General features: G+C 42.4%; 1 pseudogene; it reads right to left on the bottom strand.

Annotated features, from left to right (window-relative positions):
• Positions 1-332: 332 nt before the first annotated feature.
• The window catches only part of LOC147661162 (uncharacterized), a 43,911-nt pseudogene continuing 22,283 nt past the window's right edge, over positions 333-21,960 (bottom strand).

The following is a 21,960-nucleotide window of genomic DNA, read 5'->3' as shown; positions in this document are numbered from 1 at the left end:
TGAACTTCTCCAATTGTCTGTGGAGCCCAGGATACAGTTTCCAATAATTCAGAATTGAATTTCCATGAACCAAGGCCACATTCTTCACCCACCATTGACCTTTCTAAGATTATCAGCTTGGAACCTTATGAACATGAATTTCAGCCACTAGATATTCCTCAAGAATGTCGTGAAATACCGGCAAGTTCTACAGCAATCTCTACTAACAAGACATACACAGCAAAATGGAAGAGATTTTGTAACTGGTGTGTTTCAAATAATGTACATCCTTTTAATTCTTCTCCAGTCCAAATTCTCCCATATCTTTTTCAGCTAGCCAGATCTGTACTTTCTCATACTTCAATCAAAGTAAATTTAGCTGCAATTTCCAGATACCGCAGACTGTCCATGGCTTTGGTCTCACAGGCTAATTAAAGAATTTCTAAAAGGTTTATTCAGGAAATTTCCTACAATCAAACATACACCGCCTCTTTGGCAGCTCAACACGTTCTTGTCGCAGCTCATGAGAGCTCCTTTCGAACCAATTCACAAAGCTGAGTTGCAGTTTATTTCCTGGAAAGTAGCCTTACTTCTTGCTCTCACTTCAGCAAGGTGAGCCAGCGAGATCCATGCCTTCTCCATTCTGGATCCATTCCTACAGTTCAGATCCGATAAGGTAATTCTCAGAACAAATCTTTATCCCTAAAATTCCTTCCTCTTTTCATCTCAATGAACCTGTGATCCTGCCTACATATTTCAAGAACCCTTCCACCACAGCAGAAAAGTCTCTACACACTTTGGACATTGGGAGATGTCTAAAATTTTACATAGAGAAGACAAAGTCATTTTGTAAATCAAATTAATTGCTCATAGCTTATTCGGGGCCAAGGAAAGGTTTCGCTCTTTCAAGAACCTCCATTTCTAGATGGATTGCTTCCACCATTGTCTTCTGTCATAAAAAAGCGGGAAAGCCCTTATGCACAAGAGTGCGTGCTCATTCTACTCGAACGATGGCAACTTCAACAGCGTTACTAGCAGGTGTCTTGCTACCAGACATTTGCAGAGCAGCAACATGGTCAAACGAGCATACATTTACCAGACATTATTGTCTGGACACAGAGTGGAAGGCAGATTCAACAGTGGGTCAAGCAGTTCTGCTGCACCTGTTTCACTAAGGTACTTGTTTTAATCACTTTACAATTCGTTAATTATGTAAATGTGTGTATAGATAGATATTTGCAATTGTGAATAGATGTTGCAAAATTCTTAATAACTCCTTTCTTTAAAAAAATAAAAAGAGACACAGCAGAACCCTGAGAAAAAAGGGTCTAGCCTAGAAACGCTCTTTGGAAAAAGGACTGCTATCTATTCTGATACAAGCATGTGAATTTATGAAAGATTCAATACTGGAATAAAAACGAGTAACTTACCTGTACACTATGGTTCTCCCGTATTATCTTTCATAGATTAAAATGAGCCCGCCCACCTACCCGCCTTTATCTCTGGTTTCTTTCGTAGCTCACTATGGGGCTGTTGGAAATCTGAGATATGGTGGCTCTGCTGGGGATGGTGTATCTTGGGGCTGACAGCTGATTGGTTGAGGTTTGGACCACATAATGAGGAGGAGAGATTGCCTAATGTTATGTTCCTCTATGGTTTCCAGGCAGCTTTTCTTTTACTGCTATGGTTATTCTTTTGACCGGGAGAATCCCACCATGACGACGGGGAAGATGCAAGCATGTGAATCTATGAAAGATAATACTGGAGAACCATAGTGTACAGGTAAGTAACTAGTTGTTTCCTTATTCTAGATGTGGGATTGTGTGGACAAGTTGAACTGACAACGTCGATGTTTTGACTCTAAGATGTAGTGCAGATTCGTAAGCATCTATGGCTGGTATTCATCAGGACAGAGAAGGTTATGACAGCCTAGACGGACACGGACATCTTTTCCCTGATTCTCTCAACCCTTGGTGATCGCTACGGCGGCACCCAACCCTATCCCACCGGCTGGTGATGAAAAGTTAAAAGTGTCTGTAAAGAACAGACGATCCTGAAGGTTGTTGGCTGACACCTCCCCGAGTAGGATAAAAAAATGCAAAGCACTACACTTCTGTGCCACTAGGCTGTTATATCCTTCCTTGTCCTGATGAAGACCCGCCATAGATGCTTACAAATCTGCACTACATCTTAGGGTCGAAATGTCAACATTGTTAGTTCAACTTGTCCACGCAATCCCACAACTAGAATAAGGAATACTATATCCTGCTGCGGTCTATGTATCTAATGTTGGACATCTGTGTAAAATTCCGTCCATATGTGTAAATATGTGTTATTGTTGTTATTTTTGTTATTGTTGTACAGCACCATGTCACTAAACACGATCAGTCACTAATTGCTTCACAGTCCACATGTTTTATTGTGTTGGACAGCCGTATATATTTTTTCTGGTTTATATAAAGAGTGAAAAGGAACTCTTTCTCTGAACTCAGTTTATCGTTTTGTGTGTATGTGTTTTTTCCTCATTTGATGATTAATGAAATATTCATGACACATATTAAGTACATTAGGAACTAGGTATACGTGACTCCCATCAGTACCACTATTTTTGTTTTGCAGACATACCCAGGTTCTGAGGGTTACTGGGTTGCCCCATTATCTCTAATCACTCCTCTAAACAGCTGCAGCACAGCAGAATTGCAGCCGCGGTAAGCAGTTAAATATAGCATGGTGATTAATTTAAGCATTTGAAACCTGCAATGCAATCACAAGTTTTATGTCAATTTGGGCAATAAATTACTTAAAACAATTAAGTTTACAACATTATTGTTCGATCTTTGTTTACAAATAGGTACAGGAGTCTAAAAGCATATCAGAACAGTAATGTAACACTGAATGACATAGCCTGCTAGCAAGGGGCAGGGGCAGGGTGATCATTTAACACTCACATGAAGGAATCATATAGAATGACGGGGGTAGAAATAGCCAGTCTTCAAGAATATAGACTGTAATCATATGTCGCTGTACTCTTTAAAATACTCCTGGCACCGTGATAAAAATTGCTGATATATTGCAGTGATGATGTAGTCAGTCAGTCAGTCAGTCAAAATCAATTTATTTGGTTATTCAAAACCATAAAAGCATGTTAAAATACCCATCACATAGAACCAAGAATTACAATAATCCATCATAGATAAAATACATGTGTAAAATGTCATTAAAAAAATGTAAATACATATTATAAAAGGGAGAGTCAAGTTACACTCTAAAAAATATGATACCACAAATGTCTGATTTAACAAAATACAAATAGAATAAGACAGAATATTACAACATTATGAGATAAATATACATGGTGAAAAGTCGAAACCCATAGGCCTTCATTCTTTTAATATTTCCTTCTTTTCCTTGCTGTAACTGCTGCTGCTAAAAAGCTGGCAATATTAAAAGTTTCCCAAGGGCTATTCAACATCTGCAGATAGGTAAGAGCCGGCCTAACCTGCAGGAAGCCTTTATCCTTTAAAATCGGGAAAATAAAACACTTGCAAACCTGCAGATAATAGTCGCAAAACATAACAAAGTGCAAGGTACCTTGCCTTGAGAAGTTATCACAAGGGCATTGTCCCAGGTCCTCTATCTTACTCCAGCCCAAAGGTTCAGCTAATAAAAAATGTAAAAGGCTAAACCTCAGTCTTACAAAGAGAAAACTTTAACTGTGGCCAGACAAGATTCCATTAAATAAGAGGTTTTTAAAATCTCGTGAGCGCGGGCGGTAGGTTTCGATAATTCAGTGGCCTCTCTTTCTGTGGATGCTAAACGTAAGAATGAGGTCTTGGCCCACGCCAGATCTTTTTTACATATACTATCTGGGTTATCAAATACCTCTGGGCGACCAAGCACCCTTGGAATACCTTTCACATGACTCAGTCATGGGATGTTGCTAGCCCTATCTAGGGCCATACAATCTCGGATGATATCTTGATTTAACACTAATTCCGGATTACACCAGATCGAGATCCATTTGAGGAGAAGGGACATTTTAATTAGATAGACCACATAGCCAATACCCACTTCCTCATGAATTATGTACGAAGATGTAGATTGGGGGACTGAAAGCAGGCTTCTTAAAATTGTATTTTCCACAGTTTGAAGCTATATGCAATTTTTATAACCCCAATCATCTGAGCCATAATTCGCAATAGCAATAATTAACATGTATGCACATGTTTGCGACCCAACCTTCAAGCGAAATCCAGGGTGCCTCTACCCTTCCTAAAACCATATTGAAGGTTTAACAATACGCCACGCTCGTTGATCCACCCGGTCAGTTTGCTGAGAATCACTCTCCCCAGCACCTGGAACATTGAATCAATCAACGATACTGGCCTATATCACCCTGGTTCGCCCTTCTATCCTTTTTTAAAGACCGGGATAATACTTGATGTTGACCAGGACTTTGGCATTCCCTGTAGGCATGCTGCATTTAAGACGTTGGCCAATATCTTTGCCCAAAAAGGAATATCAGCTTTAAAAAGGTCAACTGGTATCCTGTCTGGGCCCGGGGATTTGTTGCTAGTCATTTGGGCTATGGCCACTTCTTGTACAGAAAAGTTCAGACTATATGCAGCAGTTAAACACATAGGGGCATATTATCAAGGGGGTTTATCTCTGCTTTTTTGGCTTTAAAAGCCAAGAAAGCGGAGATAACATTATCTCCCTATTACCTAGCTGTCGCTAACACCAGTTAGCGCCAGCTAGTAGGAGATAGCGACCATCTTGGGCGCCGCTTTGCATGTCAGTGATATTTATCACTACTGGCATGCAAAGTGGGCGTGCCTAGATGTTAGCGACTGGAAACAGTTGCTAACATCGCTATCTCCTATTACCAACTTTTGGAGATATTCGCGCTAAGAGCGAATATCTCCAAAAGCTAACACCTGCCCCTGAGCAGTTCTTAGCCATGTTATCCAATGGTAGGTGGATAACATGGCTAAGAGCATTAGCTCGGTAATGCATGAATATCGCTGACTTTTCAGCTACAATCATGCATTTCGGCCGATTTTTATCGCTTAGGAGATATACCTTGATAATAGCAAGGTTCCTAAGCGATAAAAAGCGCCGCAGCTCGGCGATAAAAATATCGCCGCTAAACCAACATAGCGATAATTATCGCTAGTTGTTGGTAATATGCCCCATAGTCCCTGTATTAACTTGATCAGACAGGTCACCATAAATATGTTTAACATGTTTAAACCAGAGCTCTTCAGGGATATTGCACTCCGCCGTGTTGCCCTCATTCCCAGAAAAGAAAGGTCTATTGACAATGTTTTAAACTTTGGCACTATTCTTTATCACGTCGACAGTCAACAAATCTTCCCAGGCTTCTTGTTTAATTTCCAATTTGCGTGTGTCCCGGACGCGATTATACTCTGACCTTGCCGCCACTATTATATTTCTGTCCTGTGGTTTTTGTTTCAAGGCATGAAATAACTTCTGATGGGCAAATGTGCAGTTGCGGTCAAACCATCTCTCTTCCTTGAAAGCACCTTCTTTATAAGGCGGAGAGAGGGCACTTGCTGCCTGCTTACAAGTCCTGTAAAACGTTTCAACAATCCCTGCTGCCCCATATGTGCCATCTTGACAGATGGCAATAACGGTGCCTATGGTTATTACAGGTCTTTCAAGAAAAGATCTGGAACCACCTTAGCCCATTTTAATCTACACCCTTGGTCCCTAGTTTTTAAAGTAGGTTCTATAACCCCAAACTCCACCACACCTGGATACTTTAACACCCCCATATGTTAATAGAAATAGGGTTATGATTACTATAATGCAACTATATCCCCCAGTAAACCTGGACAAGGGGAATTAAAGTTGTACTGACAGATATATAGTCAATGGTGGAAAACAGTCCCCTGCCCTTAAACGAGGTGATACCCAACCCAGCTTCTTCAGTAGTTGAGAGAGCCAATCCAAAATCAGCTAGAACATCCTCTAAAAATCTGCCTTGAGTGGAATGTTCAAATTGAGTCGCAAAGTTTTCTCCTGGCCGTAGACCATCAGACATTTTTTGTTGCAAAAATTATTATTAAAATCACCAAGTGAAATAATCAAAAACTGGTTAACTTGCTTCTCCCTGTATGAATCTAAAAAGAGATTAAGGCTGCATAAGTGTTCATTTATTGATACCTTATTAAATGAATTATAAAAATTAAGAACACGTATTTTCTGAACCTGTGGGGGATTAACCTCGACCGCTAAACAATTAACAGACCCTGTGTCTAATTTATAATGACTGCCCCTTACTTTTACGGAAATCAATGTTAGTAGGCCACCTCTTGAGCGGCCAGCGACCGAGAGTGATGCGGCCTCAGAATAAGTTGTATACCCGTCCAGCCAAAATACATTAACGGATTCCACGTTTCTTGAAAACCCAGAAAATCATGTTCCCTCACCAGATCGAGACACCCTCGGTCATCACACCTATTCTTGAGATCAGCTAAATTCCAACTTAAGATTTTTAGAGTTTCTGCCCCTCTTTCAGCAACACTTATGGGGGAACTGGGACTAAGGGCAATCTGACCTGAATGGGTCCCTGCCGGTATGGGAGAATGACCGGATAGAAATCAGTGTTAGTAGGCCACCTCTTGAGCGGCCAGCGACCGAGAGTCATGCAGCCTTAGAATTAGTTGTATACCCGTCCAGCCAAAATACATTATCGGATTCCCACGTTTCTTGAAAACCCAGAATATCATGTTCCCTCACCAGGTCGAGCCACCCTCGGTCATCACACTTATTCTTGAGACCAGCTAAATTCCAACTTAAGATTTTCAGAGTTTCTGCCCCTCTTACAGCAACATGTATGGGGGAACTCGGACTAAGGGCAATCTGACCCGAATGGGTCTGTGCCGGTATGGGCGAATGACCGGATAGATATCAGTGTTAGTAGGCCACATCTTGAACGGCCAGTGACCGAAAGTCATGCGGCCTCAGAATACGTTGTATACCCTTCTAGCCAAAATACATTATCGGCTTCCCAAGTTTCTTGAAAACCCAGTATATCATGTTCCCTCACCAGGTCAAGCCACCCTGGGTCATCACACTTATTCTTGAGACCAGCTAAATTCCAATTTAAGACTTTCGGAGTTTCTGCCCCTCTTTCAGCAACACTTATGTGGAAACTCGGACTAGGGGGAATCTGACCCAAATGGGTCTGTGCCGGTATGTGGAATAACAGGATAGTCAGTCATTGGCATCCAACTGGCACAGAGGAGAAAATCTATTAGCTAGTTCTAATGGGTTCCCCAGTAGACTAGGCCCTGGGGTAATCCCAGCTGTTAACAAACTTGTGGGTTGTTGGTTTGGGGTTGGAATGGGCAGGTGAATATGCCTTAGCAGACACGTGAAGCCTTGCCCTGTATATGTCCTCTCTGTGGGATGACCATGCAAAGACATAAAATTCTTAGCAAGATTTCTCACAGGCGGGAAATTAAAAAAAACCCTAGAGATAAAGCTCTAATCTCTCCCCTCCAAGGTTCCTAGGCTCTCTAAACAATAGGCGAGCTACATTAGCCTGATTAAAATTAACAACAACACAGACTCCTTCGACGGTTTTTACCCCCTGTCCAACCCAACACACAAGCCTAGCCATAACAATGTGTGGGGCTGCTTCCACTCCAACCTCCGGCAGCCTTGAACACCAAACTTTGACTTTGCGGATTTATTCGACCGGGGACTCATTTATATTGTCTTCCAAGAATAGGGACCCCTACTAACATGGCTGACAGTGGTGTGGCCTTTGGGGGTAAATGGAGCCTATATTTATTTCCCTGTGTACGGGGGGGCTGATTGAACTGCACACTACAGCCAGTGGTTGGTATTTGTTTGGGCTTTAAAAGCAGCCCCGAAAGGGTAAACTGGACACCCAAGCCTGTCAGTATTGGGAGCTGAATTTTTAAGGTCAAATGTAGGGACTCTTGGATACGGGGCAGTATGTTAAGCCTCATTGGACGACCCCATGTGTGTATGGCCAATAACAACTTGGTCATCCAAGGTCTCTTTACGGTGACCAGCAACCTTATTCCTGTTTATACCACATTCATGCTCCCTCAGTTTGCCTAAATGCAGATCTATGGAGGTCAGTTTGATTAACATTGCTTCTAATGCATTTTTAACAGAGTTAGACAAGTCCTCTTTGAGTGGCCCCAGAAATCTCGCAAGATGCATTTGAATACAGTTTTCCACCTCCATGACATAAAGGGCGATAGGCCGGGTTTTGTGTCATGTGATCCTCTGCGCCCTGCCCCCAGCATTGAGTCAGCAGAATATGCCCCGCCTTCAGACCCTTTTTGCATTGCCTTTTATTTATAATCCCTGTCTAAGAGGCGTAAGCAAGGCCCTTCCGCCTTCCACCCGCGGCTGCTGCAACGGTTATCACTGGATCCTGGACAGTGGCCAAAATGTCTTATGTCGCCTCAATGGGAGTTCATTCTTCTGCCTGGGGAGCTGGATCAATGTTGGCAAAAGTTAAATTGGATTGTGCTCTTCTGCTAATTATCTCCCGGGCGCCGGGCTGTATGTTATTATCCGACCCAGAACCTCCCCCTAAACCCAGCTGCTCCTCTGCAACATGGATTTAATCATTTATCAAACTGACAGCAGTCGTCAGGTATGAAAAAATAGAAGCACAGTTTCTAGGTATCTTCGCTTTGACTTTCCCCCCATCGGAATTAGCGGGTTGTTTTCTCTTACCCATGGCAAGTTTTGGATGAAAGAGACCTGTCCCAGTCCAGCCACTGCCGGACGCTGATGGATGCACATGGTCCAGCCCTTGCCCAGGGTTTTACCGGGATGTGGCCCGGGCACGCCAGCCTTGTCCTGCGCCGCTGGAGTGCTGCAGCTCTTTTCTGCGCCTCCAGGCGCGAAAAACACACATTTGGCTGCCTCTCCTGCCGAAGGTACGGCTGGGCTCAGTAGTTTCCAGGCCCCCGCCCCCCCCTGTGAGTGTCTCGTTGTCATTACACAGTGTTCATGACAAAAAACAGGTACACAGCTACAAAGACCAACCAGTGATGATGTAATATTTCAGGACCCATCAGACCGATTTTCTTCATTTTGGTGTCAAAACATAGGTTTTGGGGGTCATATAGTTTTATAAAGACACAAAATAACTCCTCACAGCAACCCTTCCAACGTTTTCCAAATTTTACATCTCTATAATGAAGTTTTAGTCTTCATAGTGGTAATTTATTTTAATATTGTTTTTGTTTCAGGTTTTTCGTTGATTCAAATTTTAAAACATGAGCAACAGGTGGTGGCAGAAGATTATTTACCTCTTGAGTGTTTCTAACAAAAAAATCTAAGGGCTCTTTCAACAAAGAAAAATGTGTCATATACAAACTAATTAAAAAAACTAAGGGGCATATTACCAAGAATAAGTGATAATTATCGCTACCCTTGGTTTGCGGCTATAATTTTATTGCCGTGCTTCGCCTATTTTTATAGCTTTGAAACCTTGCTATTACCAAGGTTTATCTCCTAAGCGATAAAAATTGGCCGAAATACATGAATATCGCTGAAAAGTCAGCAATTTTCATGCATTACCGAGCTAATGCTCTTAGCCATGTTATCCACCTACCATTGGATAACATGGCTAAGAACTGCTCTGGGCACACGTTAGCTTTTGGAGATATTCGCGCTTATCGCGAATATTTCCAAAAGTAGGTAATAGGAGATAGCGATGTTAGCGACTGTTTCCAGTTGCTAACATCTTGGCACGTCCACTCTGCATGCCATTAGCGATAATTATCGCTGACATGCAAAGTGGGCCCCAAGATGATCGCTATCTCCTACTAGCTGTTGCTAACTGGTGTTAGCGACAGCTAGGTAATAGTGCAATAAAATTATCGCCGCTTTAGCGGGAAAAATTATCGCTAAAGCAGCGATAAGGCCCTTGGTAATATGCCCCTAAAGTCAACTGCAGCTGGACAGAAGAGAGTTTGAGATGCTGCAGAAATATGACAGGATGACATTTACAAAAGATTCAAATTGAAGGGAGAAGATGATCAAATATTTTATCATTGGTTTTTTTTCTGGAGTTTTACAGTGCGAACTTGACCCAAAAATACGGGGTATCAAAGCGCTTTCCATGAGCACTAGTAGCTTACACAAGGACACATTCATTTTTGTTAGGCAAGCGGAGATAAGTGATTTGCCCAGAATCACAAGATGTTAATCATCATTGCTGATGCTCGAACACGATTCCTCAGATTTGTGATTGACCACCCTAGCCAATAGGCTACATCCTCTCCCCAACAACAATTGCTACAAGGTGGATACAATAGGAGAAAGCCTGGAAAAATGTTGTCAAAAATTTGCAGAAACCAGTGAATCACTGGAAGATTCCGAGTCTTCTGAGAAAGCGATGACAATGAAGCCCAAAGCCCATCCACTTAGAAGATCGATGGCTACCACTTGTCCCCCACCAAAAACTGATCAGAAAGCAGAGGATCTTCAATGTGTTATCCGTAGTTTATAATAACAAACTGTGGTGAGAGGGTCAAAGGGATACGCAGTTTAAAGATGCTAGCCTAGCTTGAATCCCCAGCTACAACATATGAAAAACAAATGAGAACACAGGGGGTCTGTTAGCCAAGTATTATAGCTAGACTGTCTGTAAAGGTCAACAAATCCAGAAGGTACCCAAATCAACTCTGAATAGCCTTAAAACGGGAACCCACTAATAATTCATAGAAAGGCGGATCACTTAACATACAATAAATATACTCACAGTTGGTTTGCAAAATCCATACCATCTAATAGTGGAGTACCATCAAAAAGACTTATGTGATCAGTCATATCATCTGGCCATCCAGTTTGAAAATAGGCTGATCCCTTGATCGTAGGGACTTATAGCCACCAGATAGGTTGATAGTCTTGGATTGAGTCCATCATTGAGTATGAACCGCATTCGATAGCCAATCTTTGATGGTTGAGAGACTGTGAGAAAAGAACTCAGTGCAACATAAACCAAAAACGTGGTGAGTTTAAAATAGGATGATATAGCCTCAACAACAACTTTTTCCAAAAGCCGACCACATCCCCTATTTAAAAAACAGAACAGTGCAAAAAGGACAGTATCAGCAAATATATGTCCACAAACGGGCCAACATGTTTCTGCCTAACGGGCAAGTAATCCTTTGGCTTTCATCAGGGCCTCTGCTCTCTAGATGCTGCAACTGCTGGCAAATAATAATGTGAACAAATCAAAGTACTCCAGCGCGGCATCTGTGTGTCCTTGCACTGCACGCACTTTTTTTCCCCGTCAGTTACATTACCAACACTCCAATACCAACATACACTGACTAACAGGAAGGCTAATCTCTTTCTGTTAGAGAACAAGATCAGATACAGTGTTGGTCCTCGGAGCCCCAAATGATGAAGGGCGGTTCTGAGTGGTGACTGATGGGTGCCAGAGACCAGACACTAACTTGACCTGGCCCCTCTACTACCATTATAATTCCAGTTATATAGCTAGAGATAGCATTTCACTTTGTCTGTCCTTAATAGTTGCCTGCTAAATCACTACAAGCCATCAACACATCCAAGACTACCAGAAAGTTTCAAAATGACTCAGGGCATGAATCTTCTTCTACCTAATACTGCTGTCCACAAAGCTGATTTAACTAACTTTATCACATTGCTTATTTGGTGTGAACTGAAGGATGAAGACAAGCCAGTTCCTCCGTGGGCTGAAATTGATGATCCGATCTCTCAGAATACTGTCCCATTTGAGAAGGTTGGATTTTTACCAGTAATACCATCTCCAGTCACAAAGTATATCCACATTTCTACAAAATTTGTAAAATGTGCATGCTCAGCTTAAAGACCAGCCTATCCTACCAATTTTCTGTGATTAAGATGTTTTCCGTACTCTGGCTGATATTTTTATGAGCAATTCAGTAGAAGTTCATCTTTATCCAATGATGCGAATTTTCCATATGACAAAAATTGTGTTGTAGTTTGCAGAAAGTTATCTAAGTGAATGTGGCATAGACGATGCAGTTATTGAGGCTTAAATGTTTGGAAGCAAAAATGTCCAGTCAGTATTGAGCAGAACTCATTCTGTTAGCTTGTTACAAGGTATCATCATCAAACCTGAGGCTATAGAAATGAAAAATGGAATCCTTTCTGTAACAAGAATGAAAAAATTTTGTTCTATATATCTTATCTCAGAAGTAAGAAATGCACAGGGTGCACGTCATTCAAAAGACATCATGGAAAACCAGGCAAAGTTCGATACACTTAGTTCAAAATCAGAAAACCTGAAAACCAAGTATAAAGAGTTTGTTAAAGAATGTGAGGAAAAATCAGAAGTTTGCAAGCACTCGGGAAATGTTTTACACATGATAGCACTGGTGAAAATGTGGTACATGCTGATCAGGAAGGTGATTGGGAGCTGCATGTGAAGACTGTTGAGTCAATGATTACTGTGTTTTTCAAATGTTATTGCATAAACTACCTGAGATATGGGCCCTAGTATTTGGAAGGAGTGAAGAAGCTAGAGGTGGAAAAAACATACCTCTACAGAAAATTAATTTAAAGAAATCATGTGGTGAAAGACAGAGAAGGAATGTTCAGTGTTCTGGCTCCATATATGAAATAGGAACAGATGATCCAGAGATCACAGAAAATCTCCAAGGAAGTTGTTGGTCAGAACCCTCCCATATTCTAGTGTGGACAGGCAACCAAAAACCACATAATTGCTTGTTATGTACAATGCTGCATGGACTTGTGGAAACTGGCGCTCCATCATCAAACATCATACAGGTTTTAACTAGAGCATACAAAGCAAATTCGTATTAGGATAACAACATGACTTGTGCCAGTGAATCTAAATAAATGAAACCAGTGCATGAGAGCAATCTGACATGCTAGTGCATGGTTTATCTGTGCAGCGGGCACAGTGTGCAAAGACTACAGTGTGCACAAAAGCCAAACCTGCAAAATGTCATAAATGGCCTGCAATGCGCCAACGCATTTGCATAATAGAGACCAAACAAAACAGAATCACTATGGGTCTAAGAACAGCAAACATATGACTAATTGTATAAATTGCAGCGGCTCAAGTGCTAAAATTCCAACTACCCAGTGACGAAAAAGCTGAAAGCAATTACCTGCAACAGAGTATGCCGTAACCCTCAGCTGACAACGCGGCTCCAAACCGGTGGTTCTGCCAATCAAAAAAGCAATAGTGTAAGAGCCAATAAGTTAACCACGCCCTAAGGGTAATGAACGTGTGACAAAGCAAACAGAACTTACAAATACTCAAGAATCACTATCCTGAGCAAAGAAAGAGTCCATAATAAATTGATATGTCCACACAGTTTTTCTTCATACAATACGTCTTAGATCTTGCTTAACCCAAACTCTGTGAAAAAGTGATTATTTCGGCCATCAGCAAAACAATACTTAGCCAATTACTTCGGCCAACAGCAAGACAACTCTTAGCCAACACGTGTTTTGTCTCCGTGGAAGTATCCACTGACTTTTTCAGGGCAACTACTGCATATAGTCTGACAACATCAAGGGTAAAAAAAGGTCCTCATATTCAATTAGAAAACATCCCACGATATCATCTAAGCAAAATCCTTGAAAGCTCCGGTCCATTAGGCGAGTACTCCTCAGTGTTTACTCTTGAAAACATGATACTGGAGTACCAGAGGTCATACTTGGTATACGTCACACTAATGGAAAATGCTGGTGCTGGCATAGTGAAGGCAATTTTTGGTATACTAGCTAGGGATAGCAAATTATTGATACTGGAATACAAGAGAAAATTCTAGGCATAAAGTTCATCCATCTAAAAATGCAAGCCTGACATTAATGATGCAATTCTCGAAATGCTGGGCTGTCAATTTGGAGCTACGTGGAAAGACAACCGTTACATCTGAGAAGGAGGCAACCACCACATAATGCTAGTTCTGACATAACAGAGATGATTTTTTGACATATGGGCCATCCCATGGTATATGGACAGATGAATAGCACATTTCTGGCACTAGCATTTTGCACATCATTTTCAGCATATGAGGAACCCATGGCAAAAACTGGGCAGCTATGGCTAAATGTTGTCCCTGCACATCAGAGGAGATTGTTAATATATGGGTGTGCCCTTAACATGTTTTGAAACAAAATTGGTCATTACTTTGGGGGAAACAGGTTTCATTGGTTTGGCACATTCTGAAAGGACTTTAATATTGAATGAATGCTAATTTAAAGACTATAGCTTTTGAGAAAATGTATGTGAAAATTGAGTAATAAAGGGCACTATTTGACCCCATTTTTAATACTTTCTAGCAAAAGGACCCTCTTGATCCCTCCATGAAGAAGTCAGCCTCATTTGCTGGAATTCAAGCCTAGTATTATGCACCAGCTCTTTCAAAGATGACCAGCTGCACCTGCTTATATTGCATTTATATCAAAAGTGCTTTCTTGCAACTAATATATATTTTTAGAGTGAAAATGTTTGTCATTGTTTGTTTGTTAGCATGGAATTTTCATAATTTTATTCCAACATCTACCTATGTCATCTTGCCTTGTTAAATTACATGACCAATTGATGATGAGCTTTAGTAGCTACAGGCTAGAAATCACTGATCACATTAAATCAACAAACGTTTGCCTTTTGGCTTGTCTGGTATCACTCTTTAACCTGGTTTGAATTGCATCATGGTATGACAACATTGTGACATCAGCAATGCTACTACTAGACAACCATATCCTGACATTCGTCATTCACATACGGCAGTGCAGGCATACTTATAGAAACCCCAGTATTCTGACTTTCACATCCTGTTGAGACACTGACTCACACATATGCCAGAATGGACAAAGATATTCTAAATAGTAAGTAATCTCAAAGGGCAACGTAGATTTACTAGTTAGCTGTAAAAATACTTCACTTGATTGTTTACAGTTTTAAATCATTGAGGGCCCAACTCATCTTTGATCTTTCCAAGTTCAATATAAGTGCTGTTTTATATAGTGATATTAATATCAGAATTGTTTCTTTTACTTCCATTAAGTGTGTTTGTACGTTTTCCCAATTTAGTTGTTTATTTTTTTTCAAATCCCCTGCATCTACAAAAGCTTTGCATGAAACAGTGGATTTTCACTATTCTTCACCTCTAATCATAACACAAATATTATTACTGTGTGTGTGTGCGTGTTTGTGCACATGGGTGTGTGTGTGTGCAATAGTCTTGGATGTGGGTGTTTGGGTGTGTGTGTGTATTACAGTCTGATACTCTACCTCTGATCATAATCCAAACAAATAGTGTTTCTCAGTATGAATCAGGAGAGAGTTTGCCTACCAAGATAACATTTGTAGCATTTATAATTCATAACTTTTTCCAACAGTCTGAGTAGCAGTTCTTTACCTAATAATCTGTATGTTCTCAGAGCATGTCATCATTATCTTTGAATAACTATATATAAAAAGATAGTACACTTCAATTAATATTTTTTTTTAAATCTCACCTCTTTGGACATCAGGGCCTGCACTTTATTATGATTAAATAAGAATGCAATGCATGTTAAGATATGAATTTGACAAAACATACACTTTTAAGCAATGCAATACATATTTTTATGTGGGTTAAGTTAGCAAAAATGTATAGTAAACAAGGGTTGCCTTTTTGTGACAATCTGTTTGAGATGCTTGGTAGTGTTGTATGGAATGTTTTTACAAATAAACAACATTTGATAATGGTGGACTAGATTTTAAATAATATTGTTTTCTTTTTCAATAAGGAGTTGTACCATCAATTGCAGGGTACAGCTATGTGTGCTGGGGTTTTTCCCTTTTATGTTGATTTATTAAATGGGGTTGTACGAGACGGTGTATGAATGCACTAATGTAGCAGGTGAATGGATACTATACATCATAATTTGATGTTGTTACAGTGACCATGTGGTTATGTTGTGGACGGTGCTCTCAGTTACAAATAGAGAATAGATCCTTAGACACACCGAGCAAAATGGGCTTGCCGAATATATAGTGTACGAAAGGATTTGAAAAAAATAAAAGTTGATGCATTGCTCTTTGGTAACATTATTGTAATATAAAAGTTTGATTTTAGAATCCGCTATACAGAGGTCAGAATAGAAATTATAAGTAGGATAGAATATGTCATTTGTTCTGGCATTTGTATCATAGACTTGTGAAAATGGTGTAACATTTTAAGATCGCATTTGTGTTGGAAGCTGCAAGTGATGGGATGAGGTTTGACAAAATCTTAATTCTAGACGAATACAATTTTTGGTGAACAATTAATAGGATTGAATGTGGTGGATATTTACACCAAGTATATACCTTCACCGAAGAACTCAAGAGCTCCAAGAAGAACTGCCGAGCCGCCGAGAGAACCTGGCGCAGAGACCCAACACCGGACAACATGACTGCCCTCAAGCTCGCCACCCGAAAACACCACCAACTCATCCGCGCAACCAAGAAAACCGCATTCAAGGAACGACTCGACATCAACGGACATAACAGCAAGGAACTCTTCAACATCGTTAAAGAGCTCTCCAACCCCAACGCCGGAAACAACGACACCACCCCTTCGCAAGACCTCTGCAACTCCCTCGCCTCCTACTTCCACAACAAGATCACAGACATACACAACAGTTTCAGCACCCAACCGATGCACGCCACGACTGAACCAGCGCCCCCCACCACCACCCTCCGCGCCTCGACCCAGATCAGCACCGAAGACACCGTCCACACAATGAACTCCATCCACTCCGGATCTCCGACCGACCCATGCCCTCACCACGTCTTCAACAAGGCCGATGCTGTCATCGCACCCCACCTGCGGAACCTCATCAACACCTCCTTCGACACCGCTACCTTCCCGGAGAGCTGGAAGCACGCCGAACTCAGCGCTCTACTAAAGAAGCCATCAGCCGACCCCACCGACCTCAAGAACTACCGCCCCATCTCGCTACTCCCGTTCCCTGCAAAAGTCATCGAGAAGACCGTCCTTCCTCGAGATGAACGGATCCCTAGACCTCTCGCAGTCTGGCTTCCGGGCCAACCATATGTACCGAGACCGCCCTGATCGCAGCCACCGATGACATCCGAGCCCTGCTCGACAACGGAGAAACAGCGGCCCTCATCCTTCTGGACCTCTCCGCAGCCTTCGACACTGTCTGCCACCGTACCCTAGTACAGCACCTCAGCAACGTCGGAATCAAGGTAAAGGCACTGGAGTGGATCATCTCCTTCCTCGCCGGAAGGACACAGAGAGTCCGCATCCCCCCGTTCAGATCGGAGGCCACCGAAGTCATCTGCGGCGTTCCTCAAGGCTCCTCGCTCAGCCCAACACTATTCAACGTCTTCATGAGCCCCCTCGCAGCCATCGCACGCCAGCACAACCTCAACATCATCTCCTATGCCGACGACACCCAGCTGATCCTCTCCCTCACCAACGACCCCGCCACCGCCAGAGCCAACCTCCACGATGAAAGAGGTAGCCGAATGGATGAAGAACAGTCGCCTGAAACTGAACTCGGACAAGACGGAAGTCCTCATCCTGGGATCCTCACCCTCCGCCTGGGATGGCTCCTGGTGGCCCCCCGCCCTAGGCAGCGCACCCAAAGCAACAGACCACGCACGCAAACTAGACTTCATTCTGGACTCCTCCCACTCCATGACCAGACAAGTCAACGCCGTCTCCTCGTCGTGCTTCAACATCCTGCGCATGCTATGCAAGATCTTCCGGTGGATCCCCACCGAGACCAGGAAGACGGTAGCCCAGGCCCTCGTCACCAGCCGTCTGGACTACGGCAACTCCCTCTACGCAGGAACCACCGCCAAACTCCAGAAGAGACTTCAGCGGATCCAGAACGCCTCAGCACGACTCATCCTGGACATCCCCCGTCGCAGCCACATCTCCGAACACCTGAGAGACCTGCACTGGCTCCCAGTCAACAAGAGAATCACCTTCCGTCTCCTCACCCACGCTCACAAAGCCCTACACAACCAAGGACCAGGATACCTCAACAGCCGCCTCAACTTCTACGCCCCCAAATGCCAGCTTCGATCGACCGCCCACGCCCTCGCCGCCGTCCCCCGAATCCGAAGAGCCACCACAGGGGGACGGTCCTTCTCCTACCTCGCCGCCAAGACTTGGAACTCCCTCCCGACCCACCTCCGCCTGACCCAGGACCACCTCACCTTCAGGAAGCAGCTCAAGACCTGGCTGTTCGAGCAGTAGCGGACCCCCCTCCCCTAGCGCCTTGAGACCCTCTGGGTGAGTAGTGCGCTATATAAATGCTTTGATTGATTGATTGATTGACAGGTTTCAAATTTTTCTTCAAGTAGAAGACCCAACTGTGTATAGTTAAATTTTGCTGCATTCCAAAATGTCTGTGAAATATTTGGGAGTTTTTGCCATGATATCTGAATACAGCGTTGGATCAATAAGAAAACATATATGGTAATAATGTCTATCATCCCTGATGAATGCTGTTAAACAGAACTGAGATTAAAAAAGTCACTGTTTTTCCTGCTCATAAATATGCTTTTAGATAAGGAATGTGATTTCATCTACTAATATAGGCACTTCAATACAAACGATGGTCATCTTTGAATGTTTGAAAATCATTGCTATTTAATTTCTATTAGTTTTGGAAGTGTCTCATGTTCCAAGTATTGTGAGGATGGTGGTAATGAGTACATTTTTCGAGATTCTGAATGGTTTGTGACCAGTCACACTATGTGGTCTTTTATTTGTAAGAAGGACAATGGTATTGCAATATCACAAAGAGACCTTTGATAGTCACCCTGAAAAATGGTGACAGACTATATTCGAGGGCAGAGAGTTGTTATCTTTTTGTTCGTTCTTTCAACTTGTTGGAGATGAGGAGTGCTGCATGGGACCAAGGGGCATATTATCAAGAACGTTGATAAAATTATCGCCGCTTTAGGAACCTGCTGCTAAAGCGGTGATAATGGGCTTGATAATATGCTCTTGTGAATTCCCATAGCAGCCCAGGTTATGGTGTTAACCTGGGCTGCTATGGGAATTCACAAGGGCATATTATCAAGCCCATTATCGCTGCTTTAGCTGCAGTTTCCTGCCGCTAAAGCGGCGATAATTTTATCAACGTTCTTAATAATATGCCCCCTAGTTTGTCAGACGCAAGTATATTTTCACATATCTGAACTGTTGAAGGTTAGGAGTGTTCTAGGGACATTGGGGCATATTATCAAGGGAGTTTATCTCCGCTTTTTTGCCTTTAAAAGCCAAGAAAGCGGAGATAAAAATATCTCCCTATTACCTAGCTGTCGCTAACACCAGTTAGCGACAGCTAGTAGGAGATAGCGACCATCTTGCGCCCCACTTTGCATGTCAGTGATATTTATCACTAATGACATGCGAAGTGGGCGTGCCAAGATGTTAGCGACTGGAAACAGTCGCTAACATCGCTATCTCCTATTACCAACTTTTGGAGATATTTGCGCTAAGCGCAAATATCTCCAAAAGCTAACACCTGCCCTGAGCAGTTCTTAGCCATGTTATCCAATGGGAGGTGGATAACATGGCTAAGAGCATTAGCTCGGTAATGCATGAATATCGCTGACTTTTCAGCGATATTCATGCATTGCGGCCGATTTTTATCGCATTTGCGATAAACCTTGGTAATACCAAGGTTTATCTGCGATAAAAATCGCCGCAGCTCAGCTGTAAATTTTTGTCTCTAACCAAGCAATAGCGATAATTATCGCTATTGCTTGGTAATATGCCCCTAAGATTGTGAGATGTGAATATGTATTTGCCTTGTAAAATGACTTTTTGTTAGAATATGTTTATCTATTAGGTTAAGGGGAGTGTTTCCTCAATGTATTTGTTGTTGTGAGATAGTGGTTGTGATATGTATGGTGTTCTGAATGTCACACCATTTGCGGTCATTCATATTAGGTGTTTTGTTTTTATAAGAAGTAAGTCAGATTCCAACATCACTGTCAAATCGTTAGGTTATCACTGGCAAAGATGGTAAATGGCTTGGAACAGAGGCAGTAAGCAATTGCCCCTTTTTCTTTCAACTTGTCCCATGATAAGAGATTGCAAGTGCTACATTGGATGTTGTTTGTAAGACGCAGTATATATTTACTTTTTAAATGATATTATATGGATATATGTATATACATAAAGATTGTAGGGCAGCAGTGATATTTTTCTTTAGTCTACTTAAGGTTTTGGGATCTGTTGACAAATATTTTTGTGGTTTGAGGAAAGATTAGATTTTCTTTTGTTTGTTTGATGTGCAGAATGGATGAGGTAACTTGCGGATTGACTGGTTCTTGAATTTGAATGGTTTTTAAGTAAAACTGAATGCGGATTGACATTTATAGTTTTTCCAGTTCCTAAGACCACATGAGACATCTATTAAATGTGAATTTTGGTAAAATTTGCATTCTGTTTGTTGGATGCAGATATGAATTTTAAGGCTTATGAGAAGGGAGATAAATGAATCCTATAAACTGGGAATGGATTATTTTATATGAAATACTCCATATTCTACTCCTGACCACTGTAAAATCGTCATTGGTAATGAGATTTTAGATTTAATGTATTTGTAACATATGTACAAGTCCTTTTTCAGCCCCGATGAAGTTCCGAATGGTAACAAAATACATTTGAGAACTGACTCTACCCATTAATGATTAATGATACACATTGATGTGAGATTTGTTGTCACAATTATAATCCAGATTCACATGCAAGTAGTCTCATTTACAGTGGACCTTGTTAGAGCCCTGATAAAGTTCTTGTTGGGAAATACTCTGATTGGGCTTGTTGCTGTTTTTAATCATTTTGTACAAACACAATTAAATTATTGGATGAAGATAAATTTAGCATGATTCATGGACCTCATCGAATGGACTGATGAAAGGCCCTCCCCCCATGGAAATTGGAATACTATGGACCTAACTAGTCTAGATAATGGGGTTCTTTTGCTGTTTTCTTTTTTTTGGAAGTCTTACCTGCTGCCACCAGTCAGAGGGGACCACAACGCCGAAGCAACAAAATTCTCTACTCCAGCCCCCAGGACTACATTACTCAGCATTCCCTGTGTGGCGCATGTTCACGTGTGACAGGGAAGTTCCAGGAGGCGCTCTTAAGTGCGCAGGGGCTCCCGCAGCGCGGGTTCTTTTGCTGCTTTATTTTTTTGGAAGTCTTACCTGCCACCACTGCCTTCCTAGAGCCGGTCAGAGGGGACCGTAACGCCGAAGCCATAAAACCTGCTGCTCCCGCCCACAGGACTACATTACCCAGCATTCCCCATGTCGCGCTCGTTCACACATCACAGGGAAGTGCCAGAAGGCACTCTTAAGTGCAGAGGGGCTCCTGCAGCGCGGGTTCTTTGCTGCTTTCTGTTTTTTTGAAGTCTTACCTGCTGCCACTGCCTTCGGAGAACCGGTCAGAGGGAACCGCAACGCGAAAGCCACAAAACTCGCTGCTCCCACCCCCAGGACTACATTACCCAGCATTCCCCGTGTGACGCACGTTCACGCATCACAGGGAAGTACCAGGACGTGCTCTTAAGCGCACAGGGGCTCCCGCAGAACGGGTTTTTTTGCTGCTTTCTTTTTTTCGAAGTCTTATCTGCCGTCACTTCCGTCCTAAAACTGGTCAGAGGAGACCGCAACACCAAAGCCACAAAATTTGCTGCTCCCGCCACCAGGACTACATTACCCAGCATTCCCCATGTGGCTCACATTCATGCATCACGGGGAAGTGCCAGGAGGCACTCTTGAGCGGACTGGGGCTCCCGCGGCGCAGGTTCTTTTGCTGCTTTCTTTTTTTGGAAGTCTTACCTGCGCCACTGCCTTCCTAGAACCGGTCAGAGAAGACCGCAACGCCAAAGCCACAAAACTTGCTGCTCCCGCCCCAGGACTACATTACCCAG

This window comes from Lissotriton vulgaris, unplaced genomic scaffold (assembly GCF_964263255.1).
Source record: "Lissotriton vulgaris unplaced genomic scaffold, aLisVul1.2 SCAFFOLD_5210, whole genome shotgun sequence".
Lineage (NCBI taxonomy): Eukaryota > Metazoa > Chordata > Amphibia > Caudata > Salamandridae > Lissotriton > Lissotriton vulgaris.
Note: the sequence above shows the minus strand (reverse complement) of the source record. Positions and strands in the feature narration are given on the sequence as shown.